General features: G+C 41.2%; 1 long non-coding RNA gene across 3 annotated transcripts in view; it reads left to right on the top strand.

Moving 5' to 3' along the window:
- Positions 1-14473, top strand: part of LOC102549721 (uncharacterized) — a 50167-nt gene extending 35694 nt beyond the window's left edge. For 2 of the 3 annotated variants that reach the window (XR_591092.4, XR_005500955.2), the window contains 2 exons: positions 5662-5900; positions 9963-10247. This is a non-coding gene — a long non-coding RNA (uncharacterized LOC102549721). Of the gene's footprint in view, positions 1-5661; positions 5901-9962; positions 10248-10562 lie in introns of those variants that run through there. The other variant, XR_005500956.2, reaches the window with a different exon arrangement.
- The last annotated feature ends 6058 nt before the right edge of the window (positions 14474-20531 follow it).

Raw genomic sequence — 20531 nt, 5'->3', positions numbered from 1 at the left:
TTAGTTTCCCCTGGAGCTCTGTTGCCAATGCAGGGAAACTCAGCCTTTATATGACGTAAATGAAAAAGACTTGTTTTTTCCAAATCGACTATAATGAGCCCATAAGCTCAAAGCATCAAGACATCTCTATAACCTGAAAATACTAGGGCCTGGATAATTTTTATAACCAAAAAAAAAATTGAAAGGAGCATTGAAAAAATTGACTACACAGAGCCAGTGCTCACAAGTGATTTCTTTTTCTGGGCATAGAGAAAACTGAGAGACACTAAGTGAATATATTTACATTATGCAGATTCCTCTGTTTTTCAAACACAAAAATGTTGAGAAGAAATTAAAGAGCAAATTGCATTATTAAATGTGGATACAACGCATGCAAAATGTTCTGGCTAATTATTAGCCTTTTCAAGTCAAATATTGTTTTAAAATTATCATGCAAACTTCTTTAAGCTCTTAATTTCATGTAATAGGGGCTCCCATTCTCTCACAAGGCAATTAAGTATGATTATCTATTGAGTTGCACACAAAGAAAAATATAATTTATCTGTAATTAATCGGCTCTGGAGCCCTGAATTTTAAATTATGCACAAGTCTAAGAGTCCAGCTTACATTGTTTAAAAGTGTTTTGCTAACACTGAACAGAGCAGCATTCTCCAGTTAGAATCTGATAGGAGAATATCACAAGATGCTCCTGTGAATAACGCTATGGCAAGGCAGATCAGCAGTTGCAGGGTGTGCTGGCCCTTACCTTTATTCCCTGAGCATGGGAGTGGAAGCAGGAGGATCAGAAGTTCAATGCTGCCCTTGCCTATGGTGGTTTGAATATGCTCGGCCCAGGGAGTGGCACTATTAGAAGGTGTGGCCCTGTTGGAGTAGGTGTATCACTGTGGGTGTGGGCTTTAAGACCCTCATCCTAGCTGTGTGGAAGCCAGTACTCTGCCAGCAGCCTTCAGATGAAGATGTAGAGCTCTCAACTCCTCCTGCACTGTGCCTTCCTGGATGCTGCCTTCCTGCTATGATGATAATGAACTGAACCTCTGAACTTCTAAGCCAGCCCCAATTAAATAGTATACTATTTAATAGCATACTAGAGTAAAACATATCCACTCAAATATATGTAACCTTCCATATGTTCATCTGAAAATAAAGGTTGTGATGCATTAGAAGGTTTCAATCCCATAAATCAGTGAATGGGACAGAATGTATATACATAACACAGAGCATGAAGGACACATACTGCCTTAGCTCCTGGCTTTCTGTTTAGCTGTCTGGTTGGTTTGGGGTTAGTATGCTTGAAGCATCAAATACTAACTGCTATTATGATGAAAATCCCATTGTACTGTGCTTTATTTGCTGCGTGACTTCAGAAGTCAATTCCGTTTCCCTCGTTATAGCTGTGCTTAGTTCTCCTTTTAGTTCACAGGATCTTTCCTATTATCCCTAATGATGAGCCGTGGACATATCACAAAATGTATGAAAACAGACAACAAACACCCTCACTCACGTCTGTTTCCATGGTGTGGAGACAGCGCTTATTCTGAGGAACTACAAGATCACTCCTTATATTTTGTCAGTGGTCCTTCACCTTGCAGTGGGCTGATTCCAGTAAAGGATGATGGAGCTGCCTATGGTTCCTGTTTCATAACAGTGAACAAAAAGCTTACGACGAAGAACACTGAAATCAAGCATCTTGAATACATGTCTACCTTTTAACAGGTGCAGTTTCTTTACGTCTCTTTTCAGCAGAAATGTTGATGTAACAGGCACTGGCAGAGTAAAAGTCTCCCCTTAACACTGTGCACCTAAGGCATCATCCCATAGAAAGCTTGGACACATGTTTTGGAAATCAGGGTTTCCTACAATGGAAGTGGAAACTTAAAATTTTCTAAAAGAAATGAACTACAAGGCTAGGGAGACAGCTCAGCTCCTACTGACCATTCTTTCAGGAAGCCCGAGTTCAGTTCCCATCACCAACATCAACTGTCTCACTACTGCCTGTAACGCCAGCCCTAGGTCTCCACCAACACCTACAGTCATGAGTGTCTGTTCACCTTCTCCAAACGCACCCAGTCATATGTTCCTACCTACTCGCATACACACACACACACACACACACACACACACACACACACACACACACACACTTTTTAAAGCAATAAATCAACTAACCATGCCACCTCAGAAACAAAATTCAGTTCCAAGGCTTAATGAGGTACATTAAACACCTTTTGTGAATCTTTATTTGAACTATTAAAAAAATCTGGGAATCTGAATGACTAAGGGATGCTTTCCATGTTGGTGATTCAAAGCATGTTCTTTGGAATTATAAAGGTCTGCAAATAACTACCAGCTTTCTATCCTGAGAAATGCGACTTTCTCACCTGTGATAACACATGCACCTTGGCCTGCAACGTCACACAAAAGCAAAGCTCTTCCCCTCTGCAGAACCATGAACTGTTGCTTTTCAATAAATTCTTAAAAAGTCATCAAGGTCATGTTGGACAATGACACAGCAATATAAGCTTTTTATTTGGGTTTCTGTTTGCGTGGAGGTCATAGAAAGATGCAGTGCATATCAGTGGCAATAGTACTTAGTAATCTCTCCCTCGAGTGCCCTGTGAAATTGATCTCCAGTGAAGGAAGTAGATAGCATCCAATTATCAAACATGGTTGCTTACATCTGTCTCTACTTGTGCCTCATGGAACAGTGTACAGAGACAAACAGATTTAGGTCATATGACTATATGTGACAAACTAGAATGATGCAACGGACAAGATAAGGACATAATCAATAACGCAATAGCTTACACAGCACGTGCTACTCTGTCTCTCTGATCTCCATCTTCATTTTATCATGTTTAAATGTTAGTTTTACGTTTTCTTGTAAGTTATATAACGTTTTATAGACAATCTAGTGGACTGTATTGATTTCACTTATGGACAGGTTTCCAAAACCCACTCGTTTTGCCTGTGAGACTACAGTGACTCAGTTTCTTTGCCTCTTTGCCATGTCATATGTTGATATACAAACACAGTGCAAGCCATGGGAGTGGGATGGTATTCTTTCTCTTTAAGTCTATTTCTTTATTTTTATTTAATGTGTGTATGCATATATATATGTATATATGTATGTATGTATGTATAAACTATGTGTGTACAATACCTATAGATGCCAGAAGAGGGCGTCAGACCACCCAGAAGTGAAGTTACAGATGTCTGTGGGAAACTGTGAGTGCTGAGTACTCAGCTCTGGTCTCCTATAGCAACAGCCAGTGCTCTTAACCGCTGAGCCAACTCTCCAGCCCCAGTAACTGTTGCTCTTATTCAATGTACAAAACCGTTTGTCATTTTTACTTTAACTTAATTTTAATTACTGGAGCTTTTCCTATGCTAACCATCTATACTGGCATCTTTTGTCATGTGCTTGACCTAATTTGTTCCTTTGAGTTCGTTTATATTTATCTGTGAATTTGTAGTTATTTACATGCTAGATACTAAAGATTTGTGGGCAGAGTCACGTATATGCACACACTGTATCTTTTTCCAGCTTCTGGTTTGACATCTGCTGGTGAAGAGTATTTGTGAGCTTTCCATTAAGTTTTAATCAATATGTATCCTATGAGCAGAAAACCGAATGCAAACAGGTTATCTTTTGTTTCCTCTTGCACGGTTAGTCATATTGAGGTCCTACCCACAGGCAAACAAAAACTTAGCCAAGACAGATAGGATATGTCCATAAAGCTTCCTGTTGGGAGTTGAATGCAGGAAAATCTAAAGGCTTCAGGAAAGCCAGTAATGTTTACACTGCATGACTGCTGGGTACCCCAGAATGCCCTATGCCATGATAATCTTTAGTTATAAGAAATTAATCTGTGTTCTTCAGCAGCTGTTGTTACTGTGCTTGGCATTGTTCTCTTGCGGTTGAGCAAGTCATCTCCTAAAACCTGTTTGAGGCATGGCTTTGTTCACACCTAGATTAAAAACCATACTTACCAAGGAAGTCACTGCCATGATCTCATGGGGGTCTTGGTGCTCCTCTCAGCACAGAGCCCCGAGTCTCAGGCTTTACTCCTCTGGGACAGAATTTTGTTAAGATGACATAATCATGATTTATCTCATTTTATTTTTCTATAAAAAATTGTTCTCTTCCATCGCTTAGTGTATTATTAGTCAGGACTCTCTACAGTAATAGAAACTATAGAATGAATCACTCTCATATATATGATAATTACATATCATAATACATATCTATCATAGTGTGTGTGTGTGTGTGTGTGTGTGTGTGTGTGTGTTTCATTAGAATGACTTCTAGGCTTAAGCTAATCCAACAATGACTGACTATGACTAGAAAGGCCAAGAATCCAGAAGTTTCTCAGTCTAGGAAGTGAGATATCTCAGTTTGCCTTAAGAAAATGTTGAAATCCTGAAGACATAGGCTTTGGTGCCAGTAAAGGAATGGACTTCCTAGTAATGAGAAAGCAGGTGGACAAAGAGCAAGTGTATCCTTCTTTCACATCGTTATGTAGCCTTCCGGAAGCAGAAGATCTAGCCTTCCCACTTCAAGGTACACATTAAAGGTGTGTCTTCTTACCTCAAAGGTCTGAATTAAAAGTGGAAAATACTGCTTTAAATTAAGCAAAAATCCCTCACAGGTATCCTTCCTTCTATTTTTTGGTTTTGTTTAAGTCCAGATGTAGACAAGTTGACAAGCAAGAATGGCCATCACACGTGGTTAGTTGTATAATTTGGGCTGGTACCCGGGTTAACATTTCACTTTGTTCAGGCACATGTATTCCAGTTTGGGATCTCGTGGCATATAGTATCTTAACCACACATTCCAAGCCTTTCAATTCCAAATGTCAGATCTGACATAAAAGCATTCAGATCGTGTTGCCAGTCAGATGTCTGTTTTTACTCCAAGGCAAAAGCGAGAATGGGTTCTGGGGAGAGCCACAGAGTCTCCGCTGAATAGTGCTTTCATGCTTTGTCCATGGGGAGGCATGGGGAGGAGTCATAATCACCACAGTCATATTCCCTCAGGTCTGCACAGGCACTGCTCCCATTGGTCCTTCACCCCTGTACGGTAGATATAAAGATTGGACTGAGAATAAATTGATTGACAGTATGTAAAGAAGAGAAAAAATGTATGTCCCTCTTTCAATTCTCTCTTGGCTCTTCTCCCGTATGTCATCTGTTCTCTCCTCTCTCTCTCTCTCTCTCTCTCTCTCTCTCTCTCTCTCTCTCTCTCTCTTTCTCCCTCCTTCCCTACCCCCCTCCCTCCCTCCTTCAATTCCACACAGATTGAGGCTCCATTCAGGAATGCCTCACTATCTCGGGTCATATAACCAAAATAGCCAAACAGAATGTTTAATGCATGAGATGATAACACCAAACAGAACACAGCAAGCCAACTTCAAATCCCATGTGATAGGATTGACAATGGAAGGTCCTCAATCCCTATGAGTCAAGCTCACAGTTATCCCAGACGGATAACTTCGTTCCCAACATCCAATCAGTTTTCATCCATGCTGACTAACTTGCATCATTATTCTTGATTTGTTCTTTCTGTCTTTACCCTGGCAATCTTGCTGAGGGTTTACTACTTATATCTTATCGCCCCAGTCTTCTCCTGATCTCCTCCTCCTTTTCTTCCCTCTAATACAGAGTTCAGTCTTCTGCAAGGCTGGCTTCCTCCAGCCTAACCATGCTATGCACTCGTGCTTCAAAAAGCCTTCAAACATTAATTAACGTTTTCTGAAAAGCACCCAACCATTCGGCTCTGATAGCAGCGAGATTGAAAAGCACGGAGTTCTGCAGAGGTTTGGCAGTGTGGCGAAGGATCCAGACACAAAACCTGGGAGCTGTGTGCGCCTGCTGCACTTGCCTTACTGAGATGCTATCAGGTAATTCACTTTTCATGTTCTCTTAACTTAAAGACCGGTTACTTCCTGTGTGCATAGCATCATGTTTCCAAAACGCAGATAATAAAAAGAAATCAGTCACCTACCACAGGAAGATCTCTTTCAAACCATCAAATCTGTTCCCCTCCACTTTGGTGACTCTGCAGGATGCCAAGTGTCCTGTCAGAGCTCACTTGAGAGAAGATCACTCTTACAGGTGATGATTCCAAGGTGTTGCAAATGGCAAACAATTGGTTTGTAAACAAACCAATGCATAACTTCCTACAAGGAAGAGACACCATTCCTATGGAGGGTGCAGGAAGGATTAACAGCAATTTTATGTATGCGTTGAGAGCGAACCTCATCAAATCTGAATTCTTGCCCAATTTCAGAAAAGATGCAGGCATAGAAACACAACATATGTCCTGTTTGGTTTTTTACTAAGAATAAATCACCTGCTTTATTAATATGGTAATCCTTTTCCATAAAATATTTTAAAGTATGAAGTTTTACTTATAACACTATTGTTCTTTGGCATACTTTGAATTACGGCAATCATCTAGAACATATTTTTAAATTTTAGCTTTTAATCAGTTATTTTTCTGACAGTTTCATACATGTATCAAGTGAGTTCTTTTTACTCTCATTACCCACTTTTTCTCTGCTCCCTTCCATCTCTGTCAGTAACCCCTTCTCCACAACAGCTCATCTCCCGGAGTCATGATTGTGTGGTTTGTTTGTATGTCATGTTTAACCTAACAGGAATTGTCCCTGTGATCATTGGGCTGAACTCATCATCGGAGCCTTTTGAGGTAACCAACAAGTACACAAATGAAGGCAATGTCTGTAGGATGTCTTACAGGTGAAGGCAGGTACAAGATAGAATGAGGCCTGTCATTGGACAAGAAGGAGGGATGGGCGGGAGAAAAGTTTGAGGGAAGGGGAGGAGACTGAAATGGAAGGAGACGGGAGAGGCAGCCACCGAGAGAACATGGAGGCAGACGTTAAGACTCCACGCTGCACCTTTATAGGTTGTTATGAATGTTCTTAAGGGACGGATGTGTATAGGGCTTTGTATGTTCAGGTGGGCAATTATATCTTATAAAGTTGAATCAGAGGTTATTGTGTTGTGTGTGTTCTTTCTTGTGGCACCACTAAGCCGCCATGGAATTGAGATGTATATTTCTGGCATGGTGGCAGCCTGCCTTGGGAACTGGATGGGTAGAGAAATTGTTGCCAAGCTCAGAGAGAGGCCATTGCAGTGTGATATGGGATAGAGCACAGCAGGTGAGAGGCTTTGTTGACTGAGATTAAGATATCTACAAGATATGTCAGGGCACTGACCTAGTGGGGGTAAAAGACAGTATATTTTTACAATTTTACAGCAACAAATGTCTCTCCCATTCCCTGAATCTGTTGTTGGGAATGGTTCAGCAGTGTTTGATAAAATCCTCTTAGCCCTTACTCTAGCCATGCCTGGAGGCTGATGGGCCAGTTCTTACACACATCTGGTAGAGTCATCCAGAGTTGTTAAGAGTTTATGACTGCAAGGTCTGGATCTTGCCCAGAAGATGGCATTTTACAGCCCTTCTGTCTTTCAGTTCCTGGGATCTTTCTAACCCTTCTCCCACATGCTCTTTGGGCCTTCCTGTGGGTGGCATAAATGTCTTGTGTAGGGATAAGCATATTCATCCATCAATTACTCTCAACACCTTACTGTTAGAGTACCGCATCAAAAGAATGACAAATAGTGAACAATGCCTTAGGAAACTGTGAGAGGCTCCAGGAAAAAAGGCAGAGGGCCTTTTACCTCAGGTGCATTTTGTTCCCTGAATGTTCTTGAATGTAATGCCTCCTGAGACAAACATTTACATTCAAATCGTAAGACATGGCATGGTTAGTCTTGTTGGATGTCAGATCACACGTATACAACCCAATCTGGTCAGCATACTTTGAATATGGATACGGCCTTCTGCCTCACTTTCATGCTCCCCCAGTTACACTCTTTATACGTTGCAGGCAATTATGTTTAAATTGGCCTGTTCTGAGAAAGTTCCAGGAAAGGGACGCTCTGTTAACATTTAGTATGTGCTTACTGGTGTGTATTTACGTGTTTTTCTGATCATGCTTTTCTGAACTCAAACAACCTGCCTTGAATCATTGCTTTTTTTTGTTACACTCCTGTATAAAAGTACACTGAAACTGAAGTAAAGTTGTCTATAACATCAGACTGCAGTCTGTCCCGTTCTTTCAGGTCCTCAGAGTCCAAGTCCAGCAGACAAGTCTTCATTTGTCAGCTGAAAAGTCAGCACCTTATGTAGCCACATGTCTCTCTGCATTTACTGCTGCTCATTGGAGAGAGACCTGTCTGCTGAAGGCTGAGGATAACATCTGTCTCTGACATAAGTAATTAGAAAGTAGTTCAATACCATCTTGATTTGACTAAACAATGGTATTGAGTTCTACCCCTAAGCTTATAACTTGCCCTATTATGGGTTTTAAAATCAGATTTACAACACCAACCACGGTTCCCTTCTGAGGGGAAGGAACAAATCCAACCAGAGACCAGTTGCTTGCCCCCATGACAACAGCACCGCTAATGTACCAGTGAGCACATCTTGCCTGGCAGGTTCACAGCTTGATAAGATTACTGCTGTCTTTTCTCTCCAAGTAGACTGAGTAGCACATCCCAAGGCTGTGAAAGCTAAACACCAGGGAGGGCACTTCCAGCTAAATTCCAGTTTGATTTTTCTGTATCATACAACCAAAGTACATGGTGCCTTCAGCTAGTATGTGGTGTCTTATCATGTAGTTGATGGGCAAACAAGAGTCTTTTTTTTTACTAGCTTCTGGAACCTCCCAGACCAACAGTTCACAATCAGGTATTTCACTCTTGGCACTGGGGGTATGGGTTTAAAATGCCCAGCTTCTAGGAACAGTTTTTCCCAGTCTTTTAAACTCCCCTTAATAAATTGTGATTTTAATTTGGTTACACAATAGTAAGTTTCTGTGTATCTTTTTCATACCCCATTTGTTTGTTTGTTTGTTTTTGACCCTTTCCCTCCATCTCTCCTATACCCCATGCCTAAACTCTCTGTCTCCCTACTGTGCTTCATATTACCCATATTCCAGGACTCACCTTCCTCAAAGCATCCCCTTCCCAGTGGCCTCCTCCTAGTTTCTTGGCCTCTACAGGAACTTCATACTAAACATACAAAATTTAAAAAGATTCTACACACAGGAAACATGATCTAAGTTTTTTAATAAGATTTTGAGAAACCTTGCAAGTTTGATACTATTTTGTCCATGAGTTTTACATAGATTTTTTTCAAACTTCAGCACCTTCTAAAATACATCTCATTAGATTGTCAGTAGTTGCTTAAAGGTAATCGTTTTGAAAACATCAGTCCCATATGGCTTAATGGCCTAGTGGTATGGCTGGACTTGAGGAGAGGGTGATTGCACAGGAAGCATCCGTGAGAACACCTAGTTCTTGGCACAAAGGCTGGGATACACATCCCCTTGTCAGGGGAAATAGCTGGGTTGACATTTTGCTGAGGCTCCTCACTGGACCCAGTGGTGCGAAGCCTGTCTCTAGCTGTCAATACAATGACAAAATTCACTTGTTTTCTCAACTATTAATCTGTCACTGTACTGTGTTAATTTATTATTAAATGGCTCTCTGGGTGGTTCCTTCATAGGGAAGTCAATACACACAAAGCACAGGCTGAGCACTACAATGAGAAAGAACACTTATCCCTGGATGCTTGCAGGGTGAGGGATAAGCTTCAGCAAGAGAATGTTGACTAGAGAATCAGAAAAGTCCCATTTCAAGCTTAGGAACCATGGGCCGTGCCCGGGATGCTTCTGTTTATGAATGACAACACACGAGTTCCAATCTGCTAACCTGGCTCTTAGTTTCAAGTCAGCAGAACACAATAAAGGAGAAGTGACTTAAAATAGTAGTCGATCATTTCCCTTCGGTTTGAACACGTTTCTACTGAAATTGAAGCTGGAACTTATTTTAGAAGATGTCTAAAATGTGTTCCTTTTTCCTTTCCCCAGCTGTAGATCCAATCCCCATCAATCAAATGCACAGCAGATGAAAATCTTTTTTACCCTTCTGCCTTCTCTACTGAAGACAATATTTGCCTCTCATGGAGCTGAATTTTTTCATCAATGAATTCGACTTGCATTGGCCTTGTTCAGAGGACCTGAGTTCATTTTCCAGAACTCAGGCCAGGTACCAGACAACTCCAGTGTTAGCCTCCACCAGTCTTTGTCACATGAATGCATACACACAAGAAAACATTCACACACATAAAATAAAAATAAATTTGAAACAAGCAAGTCGCTGTGCAGTTGTACTTAGATTTTTCAATTTTCAATTTAGCCAGGTTTAGAGTGTTTGTTTCCATAGAAAAGGTTTCAGAGTGAGTCTCTCTTGGCTTCCATTTTCTTAATCAAATCTCAATTTGGAGCAAACAAAAAGGCAATCAATTTGTATTATCATTGCATCAGTTTTATGCGTATGAAAAAATTAAAGAAATCTGCACAGGTTTGCTATAGCCCAAGTGCCTTAAGGATCCTTGTATCACCCAGGGTCTGGTGAAAACCAAGTTCTGATTTTCCCTCTGGCTTTCTGCTTTCCCTCTTTGCTTACAGGAAAGAATGGGTAAGGCTGCAGCACCGAATCACCTCCGGAGGCACTGCACCCTCATGATCTGAGAGAATATCGTTTCGAAAATGAAGATTTCAGCATTGGAATTTGGGGGACATTTTCCCCATAGCTTCCCTAGTTTGCTTTCCTGCTGCTGTGATAGACACAATCACAAGCAACTTGAAAGGGAAAGGTTTATTTGCTTTATACAACCCAATCATAGTTCATCACTGGCAGAAGTCAGGGCTGGAACTCAGGGGAACCTAGAGGCCGGAATTGAAGCAAAAGCCATGGAAGAACACTGCTTACTGGCCTGCTCCTCATGGCTTGTTCAGCCTGCTTTTTTCTAGCACCTAGGACCACTAGAAAAGGGGTGGCATCTTCTACAACGGGCTGGGCCCTCCCACATCAGTCATTAAACTAGCAAGTGCCCCATAGATTTGCTTCCAAGCCAAATCAGTGAAGGTGATTTCTCAACAGAAGTTCCAGATTCCTAGATGAGCCTTGTTTGTACCAAGTTGAGAAGAAATAACTCACAGAGTTATAATCACACAGGAGGAGCGTAGTAGACAGACAGCTTTTACATTTGAACTCAGGTCCGGACACATACTTTGTTATTGTTAACAACATGATCCTGAGAGAGAAATTTAACCGCAGGCCTCAATCTGTGCTCACTTGGGTATATGTTTATAGATGATTCGTGACCTTTTGAGTTTATTAACATTAGGTTTCCACTTCTGTGACCTTTTATGTTTATCAACACTAGGTTTCCACTTCCGTTGCTGTATCCATCCATCTCAACGCCATTTCCCGACATGGTGGTTCAAAGAACTATTTTCAGTATTTACTTATGCACGTGTTCTTTACCCCTTAACGTTTTTAGTATTCTTGCTTATCCATCATGTTGATCTGGGACTTCCTGTGTCTTAGATACACGCCAATAGCTAAAATGGCCCCTAAGACCCAGCCATTTTCACGAGGGTTAGAAGATAAAGGAAGACGTTCTTTGTCTTTATATCTGAATTTTGAGTCCTGCTTGCATAATTTTAGACTATGGGAAGTCTGTCTTAAAAAGGATTTCAGGAGTGTTTCGTATAATGTTGTCAAAAACAAAACAAAACAAGAAAAACCCCCCAGCTTTTGCTGATTCCTTCATATCTTTTTTGTTTTTCTAAAATCGTTCTGCTTTTATCAATAGATGCACATCCCCAAATATTAAAAATACTTAGGGTTTCTTAATTAATTTTATTTTAGAGTGGAAATTTCTATCTTAACAAGGTGCGTTAGCTCTTAGAATAGGCCTGACAGGGATTGAGCCATCAATGACAATTGCAGCCAGCTATAGACATGTTACCGTGTGCAGCAGCAAAGGCTATGAGGAAATAAAACATTACACGGGTACATCTAATATCATGTGATTGTTTTAAATCATTCTCTTCATGCATGCGTAACCTATATTTGTCGCTTTTATTCGAGAAACTTTTAGTATGTTTAAAGTATTTATTTATTTTGCACTTGTCTGCATGTACCCACATGCAGCACAACACTCCTGTGGGTCAGAGGACAACCCACAGGAACTGATTCTCTCCCCCTCCACCATGTGGGCTCCAACTTAGGTCACATGCTTTGGTGATAAACATGTCTGCCAGCAGAACAGCTTCCTAGCCTGACCTCTAATATTGTTTGACGTACGACTATCATATCATTTGGGTGTATTTCCATATAAACATTGGAATTCACAGGTCATTGAAAAGAAAACCTTCTATCACTTTGATTTGGATCACATTGGATGTGGATCCACTGGTAAAATTTATGAGTACTGAGTCATAGCAAAAGGTTGCTATTTAGATGGCCCTCCATTTAGCGTAGCAGTGTGCATTGATGGTATTTAGATGGGTATTGTTCTTCTTCTTTTTTATTTTACATTTGTCTGAAGCTCATATGGTGTGTCCTTCCCAGATTTAGTCACTACTTCAAAAATCCATTCAGGAGAGTCAGCAGAATATATGCAAAAAATGAGTCCTTTTCAAGTATAAATTGTTCTAATTTTCCTCTTTGATCCTTACAGCTTTTAAATCTTCCCTTTCCTAAGTCATTGAAGAAACACTTCACAATATTGCAGAATAAAGCTGGTTAGATGACTGCTGTCACATATCATCTCTGTAAAAACCATTTAGTATCTGAATGTTATCTTGTTATTTCTCTGTTAGTTTTCCTACTGACGTTTTATGTATGTGCAAAATACATTTACCCCTGGTGTAGAGAGAACATCTTGCATATTGCGTGGATGTGTCACCTGTCAGTTAAAATGTCTATGTCCTAGGGAGGAAAGAGAGGTGGGACGTCCAGGAGGCAGGAAGAATTATGGGAGAGAGCCAGGCAGGAGATTTGCTGGAAAGACGTAATGAGAAGGACATATGTTACCTGGGCACGGGTAACTAGGCATGTGCAGAATGTGGGTTAAAGTAAATGGGTTTTCTTAAGTTATTACTGTAGTTAGAGAAGAGCCTAGCTATATGGCCAAGGCGAACATGTTTTGAATCTGAGTGTTATTTCTGGGGTTATGGGGCTGGGAGGAAGAACCATGGCTAATGTCAACACACTGGTATGTCTACGCCCTATGAACATGAAATTGTATTTTTGTTCCACAACACTAAATGTCTTCTAGTTTGTCTTGTGGCCTCTTCCTGTCTTTATAGGCCATTTAAAAATTTGGTTATCATTTTTCTATATACCTTAGTTATTATAAGAACTTTTTTGCTTCCTGATCTGAAGATATAAGTGAATTATTTTACTTCTTAAGTATTGCATTCTTGCCAGCAATCTAACTTAGTATTTAAATAAGAAAGCCATCAAGATGGCTCAGTAGGTAAATGTTCTTGATGTTCAGGCCTAACAACCTGAGTTTGATCCCCTGATCCCATAGTGGAAGGAGAACATTCTAGTTCCCTTTTCCTGCTTTGATAAAGACCATATATACCGAAAAGTGACTTGGGGGGCAAAGAATTTACTTGGCAAAAATAACCTGGTCACAGTCCAACATCAAGGGAGGCAAGGCAGGAATTCAAGACAGGTCTTTGGAGACAGGGACTGAAGCAGAGAACATGAAGGAACACTGCTTACTGCCTTGGCCCTCATGTCTTGCTCAGTTTGCTTTCTTATGCCTTGCACACCTGATAAGGGATGGCAGCACACTCAATGAGCTGGGTCCTCCTCCACCAATCATTAATTAAGAAAATGCCCACTGACTTGCATAGAGGCCAGTCTTATGGAGACAATTATTCAACTGGTATTCTCTCTACCCTAATGATGCTTGTATCAAGTTGTCATAAAACTAATCAGCACATAGAGAATCTATTACACACACACACACACACACACACACACACACACACACACAATGGAGGATTCTTGAAAATAGTTGTTATTTTAGTCATATAAATTAACCTATATTACGTCAACTTTAATAAACTTTAGTAAACTTTGCCAGAATTTTATATAAAGCCATTCACTGGAATAACGATAGTGCACATTTAATATGTAACCCTCTGGGTAGAAAGAGAAGCAGCAACAGCTAATTGTGGGCACCATATTTTAAGCTTCACTCTTCATGGAATTTTATAGAATGTGTCCATTAAAATCACTGCCTTGTCCTAGTTACAAGCAGTCTGTTTTCTATGATTTATTTTTTTCCTTCCTCTTGTCTTCTCGGTTCTTATATCAGTGATTAGAACTATTCTCAATTATTTTTTCTTCCAACACTCTGATTTAACTTCATATGCACAGTTCCCAGCTGTGTGATTATTGGTAAAATTTCCAAAACTATTAATGGTTTATTTTTGGTACTGTGCGACTGGTACTTTTAGGCTCTGTGTGTTCCTTTGAAAACTCCCCAAATCTTACTTTTCTTTTTTCATCAGTATTATTTATTTATTTATTTTTACACTCCAGATTTTATTCCCCTCCCAGCCCACCCTCCAACTCTTCCACATCCCATACCTCCTTCCCACCACCCCCACCCCCATCACCCATCTCCATCTTCACGAGGAGGATGTCCTCACCCCACCCACCCCACCAGACCTCTGAACTTCCTGGGGCCTACAGTTTCTTGAGGGTTAGGTGCGTCTTTTCTGACTGAACCCAGATCCGGGAGTCCTCTGTCGTATATGTGTTGGAGGCCTCATCTCAGCTGGTGTATGCTGTCTGGTTGGTGATCCAGGGTCTGAGAGATCTCAGGGGTCCAGGTTAATTGAGACTGCTGGTCTTCCTGCAGGGTCACCCTCCTCCTCAGATTCCTCTAGCTTTTCCCTAATCTGACCACAGGGGTCAGCAGCTTCTGTTCATTGGTTGGGTGCACATATCTGCATTTGAGTCTTTCAGCTGCTTGTTGGGTCTTTCCGAGGGTAGACATGATAGGTCCCTTTTTATCTGATACACTCTATAGCATCAGTAATGGTGTCAGGTCTTGGGGTCTCCCCTTGAGCTGGATCCCACTTTGGGCCTGTGACTGAACCTACTTTTCCTCAGGCTCTTCTTTATTTCCATCCCTACATTTCTTTCAGACAGGAAGAATTATGGGTCAGAATTTTGTCTGTGGAATAGCAGCCCCATCTCTTACTTGATGCCCTGTCTTTCTGCTGGAGGTGGGCTCAACAATTTCCCTCTCCCCACTCTAGGGCATTTCATCTAGGGTTCCCCCCTTTGAATTGTGAGAGTCTCTCACCTCCCAGGTCTCTGCTGCATTTTGGAGGGTCCTCCCAACTTCGTTTTTCCCAAAGTCACCTGTTTCCATTCTTTCTGCTGACCCTCAGGGCTTCAGAAAGTCTTACTTTTCAATAAACATTTCATCTTCTAACATTATGTCTAGCATTCTAAAACCATTTTTCACAGAAATTTTATTTGGGGATTTAAAAAGCAACATAGGAATCTTTGTTAGTTTGTTTACATGATTTAGTAACAACAGATTTTTAAACCAAGGGATAAAGAACCAACAGACAAGTACGTATGCCTTGCAGATAGAAAATGTCTAGCTTAAAGATTGCACTGTGAGACAAAAGCAAAGACTAAGGCGTCCGTTCTATGGGAATTTAATTGTTTTTGCCATTATTAAAGTAATATGAAGGTAGATAAGATGGGTCAACCGGTAACGAAACTTAACACCCAAGACTGGTTACCTAAGTTCCATCTCCTGGACTCACAGGGTTAAAGGAGAAAACCAACTCCCTCGAGTTGTCTCTGACCTACAGTGTGTCTGTGTGTGTAGTTGTCTCTGACCTACAGTGTGTGTGTGTGTGTGTGTGTGTGTGTGTGTGTGGTGTGTGTGTGTGTGTGTGTGTGGTGTGTGTGTGTGTGTGTGTGGTGTGTGTGTGTGTGGTGTGTGTGTGTATGTGTGTGCGTGTGCATGCCACAGCATACAGGTCCTTACCTATGCAAACAGTGAGCACAATGAATAATAAGAATAACAAAAAAATTAAAGGAGATTATTTGGTATTCAGTCACTTTTTAAATCCATCCAGACTCATGCAAATTTAGAGCTATTTAAAGAAAGGATTAGGAAAAAAAGGAATTGAGAACTCAGAAACCTTAAATTACATTCTAATCAACAGTTTAAACTCAGCTTCTCTTTTTTTCCCCTCTCAACAGATAAGGAAGGGTCAACAAGTGGTTTACAGACAGCAGACAGAGCCCTATTTAGATACCACTTGACTTCCACTGTGGCCAGCCATAGCTCACATTGAGGATGGACAGAAAAAACCTGCAAGTCCAGATCTTATGTAGAAGTCCTAAGTATGTATCTATTCTGGATTTTTCTTGAGAATTAAGAAGAAATTTAGAAGAAATAAGAAGATATAGAAAATGACAACTGTAAAGGGAAAATGGACAGATAAGGAAAGTGACAGTAGTTCAAGCACTTCCTGTATCCTGGTAGAACACTTAGATAACAGGGAAAAATAAACAGCTAAATGCCCCGTCACCTGGTAAAGTAAACCCATGGCTATGTGACCTTAGAGTTTAAGACAAAGTCTAACCACGTGTTCCAATCCGGCTTTAAAGTCGGCACCCTTCTGCTGTTGTCTTCTGAGTACCAGGACTGTGTGAGCCACCAGCCTGAAATGAATGTTGGTTTTATATGTGATGATAAAGCCCGCTCAGAAAATTAGTAATTCATTTAAGCTCACATTACTGATTAATGGTTGAAGCAAGAACTAGAAAACAATGAAACAAAACAATTAAAGGCCTTTGGATTTCCCACACTGCCTTTGTTGCTTCTATGAAGTGCAGAATAGAGGTGGAGGAACTTGGGGAAGATCAGCAGGTAAAAGCTTAACCTGAAATCACAATCAGAGTGCCCACCCAACATTGTGTGCATGATGTGTGCTACTCACAATCTAGCTTGGTGCCATTAGCTTCTCTTATTCCTAACAAAGTACAAGGCAGATTTATAAATTAAGAGCCACCCATTACCCATGCTCAAAGTGAAGCTTCCGTCACAGGACGGAAACAATTCTAGTCCTGTAGCATTTTTTTAAATCACGTAGATGCATACTTTAATGCTATAAGTTTTTTATTTCTTCAGGGATATATTTTTCTTCTGGGCCACCACCTCTTCTAGTTTGGGTTCAACTTGTTCCTTTTCAGTGAGGATCATCCAAGAGTATCCAAGGAGCTAGTGTACAGGTTAATCAACCATGAGCTCTGGAAATTGTCTGCACATCTCGAGTGCTTTGATCACCGGATGTGTTAATGATGAGAGATTCTCCATCTGAACCCTTAAGTTCGGCATCACTTTCTGCCTTTTTAATCGAGTACAGGAAAAATTCAGCCTGCCCATTGGGCCACAGACCCTGCATTCCGCCCCACTATGTCCTGGGCATTCATACCAAGTCCATCATCATACTCTGGGACCAGGAGCACACACATGGCTTCTTTAAACTGACATCCTTTAGATTTTTGGTGACTTTTTGGATATTTGTACCCATGGTGGCCTGGGCAGTTTCACAGGTGTTCTTAAAATGAACAAGGAAGATTCGAATTTCTTGATTTGCATGATTTTGTAGGGTTTTCTGGGCCACAAGGGTAGCTAACCGCCCTCACAGGTCACCTCAGGTGCTCACAAGAAGAGCTAGCTCTACTCCTGCAGCAAGTCCTTTACTCCTAAAAACACCACAGACTGAATATCGGAACTAACTAGCATGCTATAGGTGGCCCAAGAGCAAAGGATTCCCCCGAACCATCTCGTTCATCATCTGTAAATTCTCACATCCCCATTGTTGTCTGTACTTTGGTAAAAATCATTGGTTGATCAATAAGACCAAACGTGGGCCTCAGGTAGAGTTCTACGCCTTAATGTTGATACCATATTTTGAGGTGTCAAACTGTATTCAGGGGCTTGTTCTGTTCACCTGGGGCTCTCTTACTCCCTTTAAACTGTTTCTGCAGATGAAAACAAATAAAATACACAGTCACTATACTTTAAATCGACCATTAGAAGAGTTAGTGCTGATAAGTCAATCATTGATAGATCATATTTTATGTGCTTTTACTCATCCAATCTCCATGTTATTAGGTCTTTGAAATAAGAAAGTTGAGGTGGATTGACTTTAAGTAATTTAAGGACAACATTCTCAGAAGGGATTGGTTGAGGTCCAACTTGGGACACCAGTCTCAAGGTTTTTACTTCTGCACCATATGTTAAGCAAGACTGAGGCCCGAGACCCATCTTAAATGCAGGAGCAGGAAGAGGGTTCAGCTGCCTGTTTTGAACTCAGTTTATATAGCTAAGGGCCAATGACAAAATCAGAATGACCATAAAGAATGTATGCTTGTGGCTGTGGACCAGCCGCGGTGCATTTGGGACAAGCAATCTCACTGGGTGCTACATGTGCATTCCACCTGATTGCTTCCGTGTCATACCTCTGTGCCAAAATTCCGAGTTGATTAAACATATTCATACTGCAATTCTCTTCGTTTCGGTATGTAGAAGTATCACAGTCTTGCATGACTTTACAGAGATGGAGTCATAAATCCATCCTATGACCCATGGATGTACTCTTAGCCAAGACTCACCTATGGAGCTGAGGGTCCCACTAGAATATTAAGTGGATGGGAAGGGGACATGGGTCAGCCTTCTTCATTCTTGTTCTCTTAGTGCCCAGAGCACAGTCAGGAGAAGAGTGTATATCATTATACTAGATCTTACTTTGTGTGTGTGTGTGTGTGTGTGTGTGTTGTATGCATGTGTGTGGTGGTGTGTATGGTGGAGCATACACATATGTGCAGGATGTAGACACCAAAGGTCAACACTGGATGTCTTTCTCACCACTCTCTACATTTAAGACAGGGTGTTTCACTAAATGTTGTCTTTACTATTTGACCAGTAAACATCTGAGATCTGTTTAAGTCTGCATCCCCCTTGCATTAGTCAGGGTTCCTATTCCTGCACAAAACATCATGATCAAGAAGCAAGTTGGGGAGGAAAGGGTTTATTTAGTTTACACTTCCACACTGCTGTTCATCATCAAAGGAAGTCAGGACTGGAACTCAAGCAAGTCAGGAAGCAGGAGCTGATGCAGCGGCCATGGAGGGATGTCACTTACTTGCTCAGCTTGCTTTCTTATAGAAGCCAGGACCACCAGCCAAGGGATGGCACCACCCACAATGGGTTGGGCTCTTCCCCCCTTGATTGCTGGTTGAGAAAATGCCTTACATCTGGATCTCATGAAGGCATTTCCTCAACTCAGGCTCCCTTCTCTGTGATAATTCCAGCTTGTGTCGAGTTGACACACAAAATCAGCCAGTACTCACCCCAACACTGGGGTACAGACATAAGCCACCACATACCGATTTTCACATGAGTGCTAGGACTCACACTCAGGTCTTCATGCCTTTGTAGCAGACTTCAGTCACCAGGTTGTCTCCCTAGTCCAACATCTCTAAATTGTATTTAATAGGAAACCCTGGATAAAAGCAGAAACTCTTCACATGAAATGGGTAAAGCAAATCAATCACACAACATGCTCTTCTACCTGGTCACACAAATGACAAAAATAAACCAAGAGAGAGAGGAAGAGGGAGAGGGGGGACAGTGGTGGGGGGGAGAGAGAGATAGAGAGAGAAAGAGAGAGAGAGAGAAAGAGACAGAGAGACAGAGAGAGAGAGAGAGAGAGAGAGAGACAGACAGAGAGAGAGAGATAGACTTTTAAATATGTGTTTTAGCTACCCCAGGGGAACTTTAAGTCCACAATATTTCTGAGCCATCTAGAGATAGCTAGCCTTGCTCTCCACATTCCCAGTTCAGTCACAGCACAGATCACTGCAGGTGCCACAACTGGATGAGATTGATAGCATCCTGTCATTTCACAGGAGTAGACTTGCAAGCTCTTTTCTGTCTTCTACGGTCCCTCTGAAGAAAATTGTTCAGAAAGCAGATGGAAAGTATTGTTGAGCAAGAAAGCCCATCACCTCCTACCCACATTTCCTCCTCTCTCATCCTCCCAGTGACAGTTGGCACTGAGAGAAGCTCATTAAAAAAATAAACATGCTTTTTCATTAAATCAAGTACAGATCGCAGACTATAAAATGGGAATATTCTGTAACATCTTCTTGTGTCTGGACTGCTTAACCAACTGGGTCCCACAAAACATCATAGAGATAAAAAGGAAACCTGCTTTAAAAACTGTTAGAGAAAATAGACTGAGAAATGTCTTGGAAGAAAACCATAGGCCAGGATCCAAGTACTTAATAATCCAGTGGATAAAGGTGCAGCCTGTGGGGGTGGGGCAGATGTAAGGTTCATGGATGAACAGGCAGTAAATAGTTCTTGTTGTCCTAACTGTGGCCCAGGGTCTAGGGAAGGAAGGTGCTGCATTCACTGTTAATAGAAACAGATGAGGGCACACTCCAGGGACCACAGAGTCTGAAGCACTAAAATCTGAGCCCTCATGTCTGGTCAGATGCACACATGACTCTAAGAA

The sequence above is a fragment of the Rattus norvegicus genome, chromosome 2, assembly GCF_036323735.1.
Source record: "Rattus norvegicus strain BN/NHsdMcwi chromosome 2, GRCr8, whole genome shotgun sequence".
Taxonomy (NCBI): Eukaryota; Metazoa; Chordata; class Mammalia; order Rodentia; family Muridae; genus Rattus; species Rattus norvegicus.
Note: the sequence above shows the minus strand (reverse complement) of the source record. Positions and strands in the feature narration are given on the sequence as shown.